This window comes from Anser brachyrhynchus, assembly GCF_964034855.1.
Source record: "Anser brachyrhynchus genome assembly, chromosome: 7".
In the NCBI taxonomy this organism is placed as follows: domain Eukaryota; kingdom Metazoa; phylum Chordata; class Aves; order Anseriformes; family Anatidae; genus Anser; species Anser brachyrhynchus.
In genome coordinates, this window is record NC_137701.1 from 3,151,870 (window position 1) to 3,164,494 (window position 12,625).

A 12,625-nucleotide genomic window follows, 5' to 3' on the forward strand; every position below is an offset into this window, starting at 1 on the left:
GAGAGTATAGGAGGCAGAGCAAATAGGATGGCATTTATGAAACATACTAGAAACAAATATACTTTAAAAAAAAAAAACAACAAACCAAAACTAAGAAAATTTAAATCAACTATATCTTTGCTGGATGGTGAAATTATAAACAACGTCATAGGAAGGCAGAATTGTATGCCTGCTACCTGGATAGACCCCACAGAACCATCAAGGTGCCCTACCTAATACTATAAGGATCTTCTGGGATCTTCTGCCTGTATCTCCCACTTCTGGGACGGGAAAACTTGGAGAAAATTTGTTTCATAAAAAAACCACCACCACCACCAACAGAAAACACGAATGATCATACCTAGTATATGAAAATGTTTAAACACCTTTCCCCTCCAAATTACCAACTTTCCATTTACATCTGTATCAGATATTGATTTAAGCTCTAATTTTGGGACTACTTTTGTGCAAATTTCCATTACATTCATTATGGATGTGCAGAGTCTGCTTACACAAAAAGAGCTGCAGTGTTGTAATCTGCTAAGTTTAAGGACTTGTAAGGTAAAAGGGAAGGGGCTAAGAATATTGCTAGGAGCATGGTAATTGGAGGTTGCTGCTACCAGAACCATTCATCCAGCCTGCAGCATGCTCTGTGTGTTCTGCAGCTGTGCCAGAAAATGCACTGCATGAATAATCTGGGCAGTTGTGGTCTGTTCCCTGTTTCTGGGCTTAACTTCAGAACACTTCAGGATGTCTGGCAAAATACCCTTTCCAAGTGTTGGAAGAGGGCATACACCACAGTACCACATGTGAACAGATTAGTGCACACATGGAAGTTCAAGGGACAGAGAGGAGGTGCAGTATTTGGTCTTCAGTTGACACCAGAAGAATCTCAAATGTCTTCCTGGCCAGGAGCAACTGCATATACCGTGTTCTCCTGCAGAGTACAGGACAAAACTTCTTGGAGTCTTTTGGGGTGAGTTAATACACAGGTTCTGGGGAGCTGACATGCAGGATTTGACAGATAAGTTCCCTGGTCTGTGCCATGCAGGAAGGCATATTAGATGGGCTTAATTCTGTCTTCAGAATTGAACTCTGTGGCAATTGCTGCACTGTTTATGATCAAGACCTGCATGTGGCCTTTGTACAAGTGTTGTCATTTGTTTTTTCCCCACAGTTGTCCAAATTTCTTGACTGTTTTCCTCTCTTTTCTTTGTCATTCGTTGTACTAGCTTTCTTTCTGTGTCCTTTTTGCTTTTGCCAGCGATTAACTCTCATCCTGTTGGTTTAATTTTTTTTTTTTTATTTGAGAGAAAATGCAGCTTGGCTGATGTTATCTGGGAGCAGCTAAAAAAATGAACGGAAACTAAGTCTGCCAAAGCTTTCCCATTTTAGATGAAACTGCCCGACTTGGATATCATCAGTTTTGTGTGATGGTAGCTGGATTTTGACTGCAAGCTGATGTTGGTGATGGTGTCCACACAACCACAAGCCTCTCAGTTACCACCTCTTCCTTGGCATAGCTGATTACTGGCACAGTAGGTTGATGCTGCTACCCTGTGGCTAGAGCCTCAGCGTTTAAATGCACTCACACAAACTGTCTTCACAAATGCTGCCTCACCCTAAGGAGATAAGTCACACAACACTGAAGGAAGTAAAAAAGCTTTCCTTTCTTTTTTTTTTTTTCTGCATGGCTTTGTTGTGTAAAGAGCATGGCAATGCAGCACTGCTGAAATCAGAGTTCTTTGCTGGTTTCTTAAATAGACCCTAGGCTCCTTTTAGTTCATGCCACCAAAGATGCATATGTTTGGTGTAGAGCTGGTTAACGAGCAGAAAGTGAGAACACTGGGAAGACAGGCCGTGGTTACTGGCAAGCTTTTCCTTGCTCCAAGATGCGCTGCGTCCTGGGGTGGGGGCAGGCTGTTCCTTGGAGATGTTTGCCTCGGAGCCAGTAATGGAGCATGACAAGCAGATACTGTTAATAATATTAGCTCTGTATTTTATTCTGGTATTGCATTTGTATCTACTATGCAAAATAAGATGCTCCATGATTTTAGGAAACCCCAGAGATAGTCCAGAAATCTGATGTGTGTGTAGCTGAAGGAGACTTTGCTGTCTGAAAGCAACGGATGTGTTGATGTTTTTTTTTTGAATGGGAGTACCCCTCACCATCAGGGGTCTACAAGAAGTGGACCCTCAGAATTTGTGTAGTTGCATGTAGTCTGTATCTGGAGGATTACATTTAAGCAACTAGCCTCAATGGTAGGTTTTTAGGTCTTGTGAATTTTGTATTTTTTTTTACGAACTGAGTATCAGTAGGGAAAATGGGTATCCTTCAGCAACAAAGTACTGTACCAGCTAATTCAGTGCAGAGGTAGTCATCTTTGTCCCTTACTGCTTTATTTTTGGTGAAACACAGACTGGCTTTGAGATTGAATAGAATACCATAAATATTTTGCAGGTAGGATATATGTAATTAAGAATATAGATGTGTATTATTAAATAAAACTTTGGTCAAGAAGGAATTTTGAATTATACTTTGGAAAAACATGATGATGAAATGCAGATGAATGTGAGATTTAATTCAGGGTTAAGCCGCAGAAATATTTAACTGGGCTTAAAAATGCAGTAATTCTAAAGGTTAAATGAAAACGTGTATAGCTTTAAATTAATGAGCTATATAATCAAGATATCAGAGTTTCCTTTGCTTTCTTCTTCTGGCATCATTCCTCTGGTTTGTCAAGTGTCTTTTCTTGTGTGAAGAAATTCAGGACTGCTGTATAAGGATTAACAGAAGCTTTGGATAATTCATTAGTCTGATAAAAAAGGGCTTGCTGCAGGAACTGGCTATTTTGATTCTTTTTGAAATGACTGTGTTGGAAGGTATCAGAGTAATTAATATATTCAGTATCAGCGTAAAGATAAACTGAAACTATAATTAGCTTTCAACTTTTGTGTATGAAAGTATACTGAACTGAACTTGCATGAAAAGAGAGGAAGTGGCCAATCTTCTCTTTGAAAACTCCCACTAAGACTGTTTTATGCTCCATAGCTGGTTCTACAGGAGGATTAAAGACACTGAATCTGGGCTTAAGAGTCATTGACGTGGCTCTTCTCAGTGTTGGGGTCTTGGATTTATTTGGGGGTGGGGAAAGTGCTTGAGACCTGCAGGCCTGTGTTTGTTCATTTTTTTTTTTTTTTCCCAGGCAGGAATCATATGTAACTATGTGCTCCTGATTGTAGTCTGTAGTAAATTCACGAGAGTTTCAGACTAACAAGAACACAGTGAATCAATCAAAGTCATTCTTGCACTGGGTTCAGCTTTTCCTGCTGACAATGATGTGGCTTCTAATCCTTCAGAAATGAGATGAGTTCTGCTTCTATTATCATGAAGATACCAGATAATTGTTTCTGTCAGGATCTTTCTTCATTTTCTCTCTGATTCCTTTCAATGAACAAAAATATTAACTCTCACTTCATGTTATGCTAATATTTATTTTATTTTTATTTTATTTTATTTTGTAAATGTTTGCCATTTTGCAGCATTGCTCTAGTTTCTCAGCTTTCTATTTCAGCACTTGGTGAGGCTAATGGGTAGTGGTAGTCTTGCAAGTACAGCCTCAGAGCCTATACAACATACACTGAGTAAGAGCTTGACTTGAAACAGTGCCCTTCATCCTGAGGAGAGGACTTGCATGTTGGTTTGGAGAGGTGAGAATATTCTGCATCCAGATTTTCTGTCTGACTCTTGCTTACCATTTATCAATTCCAATTCAAGTTTCAATGGTGTACATCTTAATTTGGGTACCCACTGTTCATTGACCGATCTGCTTTTGTTTCTGTACTTATGTGCTTCCTGGATTATTTCCTATTACAGTTTTGTTCCTTGTTCCAAGCAGTCAAATTTTAAGTCCCAAGACTTACCTTATGGAAGTCCACACATTCTCTCACTGCTGGCATAAACACTTTGCTGTGCTGCACAGATCCTGCACCACTGAGATTGGTGGGACACCCTTGCAGTCAGCAAAAACCTAGTTTCACTGTTTTCTAGGGTAAAAGAAAGCATTTAATTTAGGGAGTGTAGGTTGTATAGTAGTTAGTCATAGAATTGTTCAGGTTGGAAAGGACCTTTAAGACCATCTAGTCCAGCCTTTAATCTAGTACTGACAAGTCCACCACTAAACCATGCTACTAAATTCTATGTCTACATGTTTCTTAAAGACCTCCAGGGATGGTGACTCAACCACTTCCTTGGGCAGCCCATTCCAATGCCCCCAGCCCTTTCAGAAAAGAAATTTCTCCTAACGTCCAAACTAAACCTCCCCTGGTGCAACTTGAGGCCATTTTCCCTCATCTTATCACTTGGTGCTTGGGAGAAGAGCCCGATCCCCACCTTGCTACAACCTCCTGTAAGGTAATTGTAAAGTAAAAAAAAAAAAAAACAAAAACAAAAAAAAACCATCGTCAGATTATAAGATGCTCTTGGCCTTTCATGAGCTTACTGAACATTAGGAAGCTGATGAAGACTGGAAAAAGTGCTGGTAAAGTGGTAGGGTTTCTGCAGTGGTAAAAGGAAAAGGTTGGCCTTTCATCTCCATGTTGACTGAACACTGTTGGTTGATAAGATGGTCAGAGCTGTTCATCTGGCGTACAGAGTGCCCTGCTCTGGCAGACTTGCAGAGAAAAGATACAAATTCCATCCTTGGATCAATACACATAAGTTCTCACTGACTTCGAGAGCCCAGTGCTTTCCAAAATGCAGGCTCTAGCAAATCTGTCATTGTTGTGAGATTTTTGCTGTGCTGTTGACCTGCTAGCTGCTTTTATTTCTTTTTTTTTTTTAATTCTCTTTTGTTTACATTCTTCAGGGCAGGAATTATTTCTTATTCTGTCTAGGCACAGCACCTTGCTCATCATCTTAACACATGAATAAAGCAACCCTAAGAAGTTGCTTGGAGGGTACCAGGAGCTTTGTTTGTTCCTGAAATGTCAGAATGATTTTTTTTCCAAGTTCATTAGAGTTGGATAGGCCAATCTGAACTGAGTGTAGCCTTCCATGAGAAAATCTAAATAGGAGGGTTCGCAAAGTAGATGCTTATTCATGTTCTAGTTAATAACAATTTTGCTTGATAGAGAATTTTTTGTAGTGTGGACCATCTCTTTCAAAGTGTCCAAGGCATCCCGGGCACCCAGATTTTGACTTTCACCTGTTAAAATGTGTTTTTTTCCCTAATTATTATTTTTATTTTTTTCCAAGTTGGCTCCCGCTGTTCAGACCGCTGCCATCATACTTCTTCCACTCTAAGAGTCTGGAAAGGGAGTATTTTTCCTGGTGTGTCTGGCTCCATGCTCACGTGTGATCCCACAGCTCTCTGATGAGTGTGCCACTTTGAAACTGTATGTGGGCTAGCAAATTTTGGGACAGCTTTGCAATCAGAATATAAATTAAAACTTGAGGGTTGGATTGTTTCTTACATTTTGCCATGGCTACAGGGAGTGATGCTTGAGACACATGAAGAGGAATTTCCATCGTGACTGTTGTATGTAAACAACTCAGTTTACCTTTGAAAACATGGAAGAATATTTTGCTATTAAAAACCTCCACACTTCTGAAAGCTTAATGAATTTAATCAATGCTGAAGAAATGAAACTCACTTTTGTAATATATGTATAGGTTTACTTCCACCCCACCTTTTTTTTTCTTTAAGTCTGAACAGTTTAGAATTTTACAAGTAAGTTTTCCATGTCAGTAGTTTGAGAGTGCAGGTAAGAAAGCTATGAGAAGAATTTCTCAATAGAGAGCAGGAGTCTTTTCCCAAGCAAAACCTGATGGTTTATTCATGACTGCCTTTGTTCTGGTGGACTTCACGCTGAACAACTATGAATTCTGACCTGGGTTAAACTGTAGCATATCCAAACACCAGAAAACAGGTCATTCTCACAGAAGTGGAAATTACAATGCGGGGTCCTTATCAAGTATAAATTGGCATAGCTCCATGGTGAATCAGCTAAGCTAACCTTGGTTTATGCCAGTCTACATATTCTTAGAATATGGCTAAAACCTGTTCTTACAGATCATATACATAAAACATTTTCAAGGTGAATGGGAAGTTACTGTTTATTGTATGTATTTAATCTACCTAGATTAACCCCTAAAAATTCTAGTTCTCTAGAAGGGCCACCTGGAGAAACATCCCAGGAGCATGGCCAGATGTCTAAGACGTCTAAGGAGGGAGAATCTCCCAATTCCACAGCTTCTCTGAGCAACCTGTTCTGATGATGTCAATGAGTGTAATACTTGGATTTTTAACGTATGAAGGAAAACAAAAACCTAACAATGTAAAAACATACTAATAACTTCATAGTTCAGTGGTGTTTCATGTTGTTAGGGGACCAGCAAAAGAAATACGAAGAGAAAAAAAAATAGGGGAAAGAGGAATGATAGTACATAATGTATTAAACAAAATAACACAATGCAGAGGTGGAGGATTGTTACTATGTTGCAGAAGTCTTAGCCTGTAACCATTGTTTGTGGTTTTTCTTGCTTGTCGGCAGAGTTTCTCAGTTTCGCTTTTTTATTTTTGAACATTTTGAATCAAATTCATTTTATTTGGACAATTTATTCCCACATATTTTTGTGGAAACAGATTATTTTTGCTCCAGTACTGCACGTTCAAGGGATGTCTTTATTTTGAGGATCTTCTTTTTCTTCCATTATGATGATTTATGCATTTTACACATCTGTTTTCATGTAAGTTTTTTGTGTGTTGTCGATGTTTGTTATAAATACCATTGAATGCAGATATTCCAATGACTTGCCAGTGGTGAGTGTCTAGTCTGTAAGTGTCACTGAAATATTTTAGTGCTGCAAGCTTTTTATTTATATAGATAGATATTGCAACATCATCTTGTGGATGTCTTCCATAAAATAATTACTAGCATGTGGTAAAAGTTGAATTGCCTGCTCCACGGAAATGAAGAATGATAAGGATTTTTTTCATGTAATTCCCACAGGGCAAGTAATGCTTTTTTAAAAAAAAGTAACATTGGGAAAGTGATGAAGCACCCATCAAAGGTATTTATGTATTAGTCACTTGCTACAAATGGTATTCCACTTAATTCTCGAACAAGCAGGTATGATATATCGAATATGATAAATGTGTGAGTAATTTAGGGTAAAGATATATCCCTCTTAAAAAGAAACAAAGGCTTTGCTCTCCGCAAATATTTTTATGCAGCTCAAAAAATAATCCTCATGTGGGAAAAATGACATAACATTTTAAGGAAGATTTGCCTAAACGCTATTCAATATTTTTGGAGGTTCAACTCTAACAAATTACTGTTATGAGCTCCTTTCTTCACACTCGGCATTAGTGATTGTTATTTATATAAAATATATAAGAGTCTGTACCTGTGTACCACTGAATTTGAACGCTGACTAGGAGTTTTGTCTAAGCGCTGCATAAGAATTGTGTAATTTAACATCACAAATACATTAGTAACCATGGATTCATGTCTTCTTGGTTAGAAGCTTAGCTGGAGCAAGGCTTTGTACTTGCACATCTCTTTGAAGCGTCAGGGTCATGCTGAGGCAGTACAGTATTTTTGTGGTGAAGTGGAACCCTTATAGGGAAGATGTGAAATATGGAAAACTGACGGTGAGATGCATTGGCTGCATACAGTTCCAGTACATGTTAATGTTTGAATTAGTTACACCTTTAAATTTGCGATGTAAAGAATTTCAACTCTGGTAATTTTCTTTCATATACTTAGTGGGTTTGTGCATATAAATATATGTATATGTATACATACCCTTTTTATAATTATATACAATGTGTAAGCGTGTGTGTGCACCACACGGGCATCCTTTCCATTTTACGCCAGAAAACCTGGAAATCCAGAACTGAAACGTAGCAGGAGTCAGGTGCGTACCAGCTCGGGTTGCCTTGGTTACTGGGGGACTGTTCACTAAATGCATTTTATTTAAAGAGAAAAATGTATGAATATCTTCATAACAGTTTTGTTCACGCATTGTTATGGTGTCTCCAAGCTCACTGCAGCTAATAATTCATTTCCAAGTCAGCGATGCTAAACTTATGAATGATTTACTACCCACAGCAGGAAAAGCTGCATAATTTCGGAACAGCGTTGAGTAAGGATGGCTTTCTGCTGGTTGCAGCAGACATCTACATACAAAACAGCTTTAAGGTCATGCTGATTCTTTATTGTGTGGTCAGGAAATACCTCTTAGAAGATGGAATATAAATAGCAGAGAGTGAAGGACGTCAAGTCGAGCACTGCCTCCCGAGCACGCCGGGTGCTGCATCGCTCAATGGCCAGGGCTGGTGCTGGTCTGTGCCAGCAGCCTGCAGCAGTCACAGAGCACAAGATGCTGCAGGGAAGAGGACAAGTGGGAGCTCATGCAATCAAGTCTTTCAGGCCCTGAAAGAGATGAGCAAAATATGAGGAAACTCTCTAGACAGAAAATGGGAATATATAATTCTTAGAGAATTTAAGCACAACTGGCTTTTACTATCCATGCTGCATCTGATGTGAAACCCCTTGGAATCAGCAGCTTTATGAAAACAACTTAAATCTTTCGTTCTTTGGTTGGCTTGCTACTTTACTTAGAGATTCGTTGATAAGCTTGTGCTGGAAATCTGTATGAGTTTTTTCAGAAATGCAGTCTGTAGCCTTATTTCATCATTTGTTCTACTAACATATTGTGAAAACAAATTTCATAATGTACTTATTATCTTGGGATCTTAATATGGCATGATATATCGACGTTCATTTTCTTCCTGAAACTTGGTGTGTTCCTTGGTGAAACTTGGGTTTATGTTCTAAGCCAGTAATGGATGATGCTATAAGGGGCACCAAGAAAGGAAAGAGTGAACTCTACTGATACACTTGATGGAAATGCTGATTTCCAGTTCTATGCAGTGATGAATTAATGAATTAATAAGTTTTTTAATGCTTTCCTCTCTCTCCTGCCTTCCTTAAATACTTTTAGGAAACTAATGTTTCTATGAAGTCCCATGCATTACTGAGAGAGGACAAAGAAGAGATTTGAGATAAGAGGCGAGTGACTGCAGTATGTAATGCTTCTCTCTCCTACTACCTGTAGATACACTGGTGCAGTATAAAATTAAATTACTGTTGATTTCTTCTTGACGATTATGTTCAATTCTTCCCTTAAATTAGAGAGACTGAATGCATTGCATTATGCACTTACCCAAAAGTAGAAAGGAGTCCTCTTAAATCACAGCTACAATATAGCAGGGTTTTAACTACATTGAAAAGATCTGTTCCTGAGAAATTAGTAGAACACCATTATAATCCAACTTTTTTTCTTTTGTATTAATTGGGAATTTGATTTCTCAGATTTTTTCCATAGTTACAGATTTGCTACTTAGAGTCCTGAAGCCATGTGAAAGTTTATTTTTTCCCCTATTTGTAGAAAGCCAAAACAGAACAGTTATTATGAAGTGAGAAAATAGAGAAGTAGACGGAGTTGGAGGCATTTAGGCACTCTAGTCTTTTAAACAGAGAAATTTGAGTAACTAAGGTATATATTCCGCTTCACTCAGGAGTGCTGACTTGTAATTGCCAGTGTGATAATGCCTTTAAGAGGAGCAGATGTACCCGTGTTCCTCTAGACAGGAAGCTCTGATGCTCTGTGTCTGCGGATTTGTTTTTAACCACTTTCCCATTTTACTGAGGGAACACTAAGTATGAATTATCGCTGGAGATTTTGGGAGGGGAAAACCCTCATGTGTTGTGGTTTTAATTCTGAAAGGAAGAAGATTGCTGGGAAATTGTTTCACCACTAATAAAAAACAGCAGTAAAAATCATTGGATCTGGCTGTATACATTTAACCACAGTCTGTCTTTGCAATCTCAGCGCCAGCCTGGAAGAAAGAAGCAAAGCTTTTATTTTCCCAGTGATGGTGATGAGATGTGGTGATGTGCATTACTGTGTAGTTAAAATTCATAGTTTAGATTGTTTCTTCATATTACTCCAAAATTACATTGAAAGAATATCAACGGGCTTTGCTAAGCCTTCCCATAAATATAAAATCTCAGAAATTCATAGCCCTAAGCATTAGTCAGTACCATTTCAAGGTATTGCATTTATTTTGTGCCCTGGCTTATATTGATGTTTTATGTTTTATCTTTTTAACAATTGCATTTTGAGGTGCCAGTTGTGTTTGGCTTATTTTTAGTGTTAGTAAGCCAAGCTGGGTTGTGTTAGCAGGCTTTATTGAGAGCGCCATGGAAATGTCCTTCAGTTATTCTGAGTAAAAGTGGTAGATGAGTGAGACAGAGATGGGCTGTGATATGAAGAAAAGTTACAAGCACAAAAAATTAAATCATAAGTAATCAAGTATATGTGAAGTTGAAACTTCATATAAAAATGCTTGCTGTTTAAAACTGCTTCCTCTTGACAGGAAGATGTAATTTTACTCTGCCATTTGACATAGGTAGTATGAAAAAGCTGGAGCCACAGCACTGAGAAAGCGGTGATGAGAGAGGTTCTTCATCCAGTCTGAGCTGACGGAAAACAGTCTGCCCAAAAGTGGAGCAGAGGAAAGGAACTTGGAGATGGGTTGGGTGGGAGGGCAGGGGGCAGAGAACTTCGGTATTCCGTGCAGGACTCAGTTTTTATTTATATATATCTATGTCTTTTACTACCCTTCATTGTTTCAGTTCTTCAAAAAGTAAGCGTCTACTTAGAATGAAAGATGCGTTGTATAGGAATCAATACATTTACATTTACAAATGTTTACTATAACTTTAAAAATAAATGTAGTTATTGTTGGGGAAAAATGTTGAATGTTTTGAGACAAAAATAGTGTGCGTTAGCCACTTACTACAGAGAGTTTGGCAGTCTTTCCAAATTAGGCATTTTGGATTAGTTTTACATTATTTTTGGCTAACTTTGCTGGCACTGAACTTTGCTGGTCCATGAGAACATCGCAGATAATTTTATCAACGTGAAATCTTTGGGAGAAATAAGACAGCATACGTTACTACTATCCTTTGCATGTGAAAAGATCTTACATGTAAGTGAGTGACCTAAGATGAAAACAAATCTTCCTGTTACTTGCCTCACTGCTGTGAGATACACCTTTGAGGAGTGTGGGAAGAGTTGATGAGCTTTAAACTTGCAAGATCTCGTTTTGTGGCATAAAAGGCCCTCAGGAGCACATACTGGATCGCTGCAATAACCTCTGTTATTAGAGGTATGGAAAAATACAGTTCCTATGAAGTTGGTGAAGAGTTGATTGTTGTCTTTAGGAAAAGAAGTGTTAAAGGGAATGCCAAAATCGTATCAAACTCTGTGTGTGTTTAGTAACTGTAGTTGTATAATCTCAACTCCAACAGACAATATGAGAATAAGACTTTGGGCAAAATACTGGTGTTGTCCAGCCAGAGCCTTGGCCTGCAGAGGCTGGAACATCAGCCCCGTACTGTATGTGCTTTTAGCTTTTCTCCTGAAAAGGGTTGGGGAAGAATTGCTGTTGATAGATAAGAAACTGTTGTTAAAAAAAAAAAAAAAAAAAAAAGGGTTTCTCCTAATGAGTAAGTTGAGCTTTATCAAGATGCCAAAATATTTGAAAACAGTGAAGTTTAAGTATTTAATTAAAAGAAAAAAATTGCACTGGTATCTTAGAGAGTCTTTGGTGAAATTAACTTTACTCTGTCTATTCAAATGTTTACTTTCAAGCTGTTGTACTGCCACATCCTGCACAGATTAGTTTTTTGCTAGGTAAAAGAGGACGCTGAAATTAAGGGCAGACTGCGAGATTGTGGTGGTTTGTTTTTTGTTTGTTTGTTTTTTGTTTTTTTCAAAAGTACATCATTGGACATGTTCTTCTTTTACACTTACTGATTTACAGACATGAGACCAGTCTGAGTGAAATCTGCAAATATTTACAAGCAAAAATATTTTGGGAAAACACAAAGAATGGTGACAAAAAGCCTAATGAAAAAGTTTTATCAGAGATCTCTCTACTTATCAGGTGCAAGAGAGCTCCTCTTTCTTTTTTTTGGATGTGACATATCTTTGGACATGGATTCTTCTATCTGAACATCGACCATGTTTTCCTGGTTGGCATATTCTCTTCTCTTCATTGACTGTGTCCGCTTGGAAAATGCATCACCCTGTTGTGTTTAATAACTAAATGGCTTGTGCATATATCTTTAAAATGTCATACGTGCAGTCTTCTGATTTTTTTTTTTGTTCCCTGACGTGCTTCCTTTGTTAGACAATGAGTCACAAGCTGTCTCATCCTATTAATAGCTTATTTTAATTTTTAACTTTAATGTCTACTTTTGTAAATGTACTGTATTTAGGTGTACTCTGCTTCTCCAAATACCTAATCATGCATTTCAAGGAAGTTTTATTACTTTATTTCCTTGACTGCATTTCAATTGTACAGATTAGCAAACAGCTTGCTAATAAAACCCTCTGTTTATTAGAGGGTGACAATTCTTTTAAATAAAGCATGGCTTTGGATAAGAGTATTCCTGGCAGGGTGGCATGTGCATTGCTCTGTCATGGAGTTTTACAAATCTGCTTTCATAATGATGTGTTGGGAACTCTGACAATACTCTTCAGTTTTTTCATATATATATTTTG

The 12,625-nt window shown here is 38.0% G+C and overlaps 1 protein-coding gene across 7 annotated transcripts in view; it reads left to right on the forward strand.

Annotated features, from left to right (window-relative positions):
- HECW2 (HECT, C2 and WW domain containing E3 ubiquitin protein ligase 2) overlaps window positions 1–12,625 on the forward strand; it is a 187,963-nt gene that overhangs the window by 35,026 nt on the left and 140,312 nt on the right. The window contains exon 1 of one of the 7 annotated variants that reach the window (XM_080599875.1): window positions 9,050–9,073. The exons of the other annotated variants lie outside the window; for them this stretch is intronic. The gene's annotated coding sequence lies outside the window, so the exon portion shown is untranslated. Of the gene's footprint in view, window positions 1–9,049; window positions 9,074–12,625 lie in introns of those variants that run through there. 7 annotated transcript variants of the gene reach the window in all.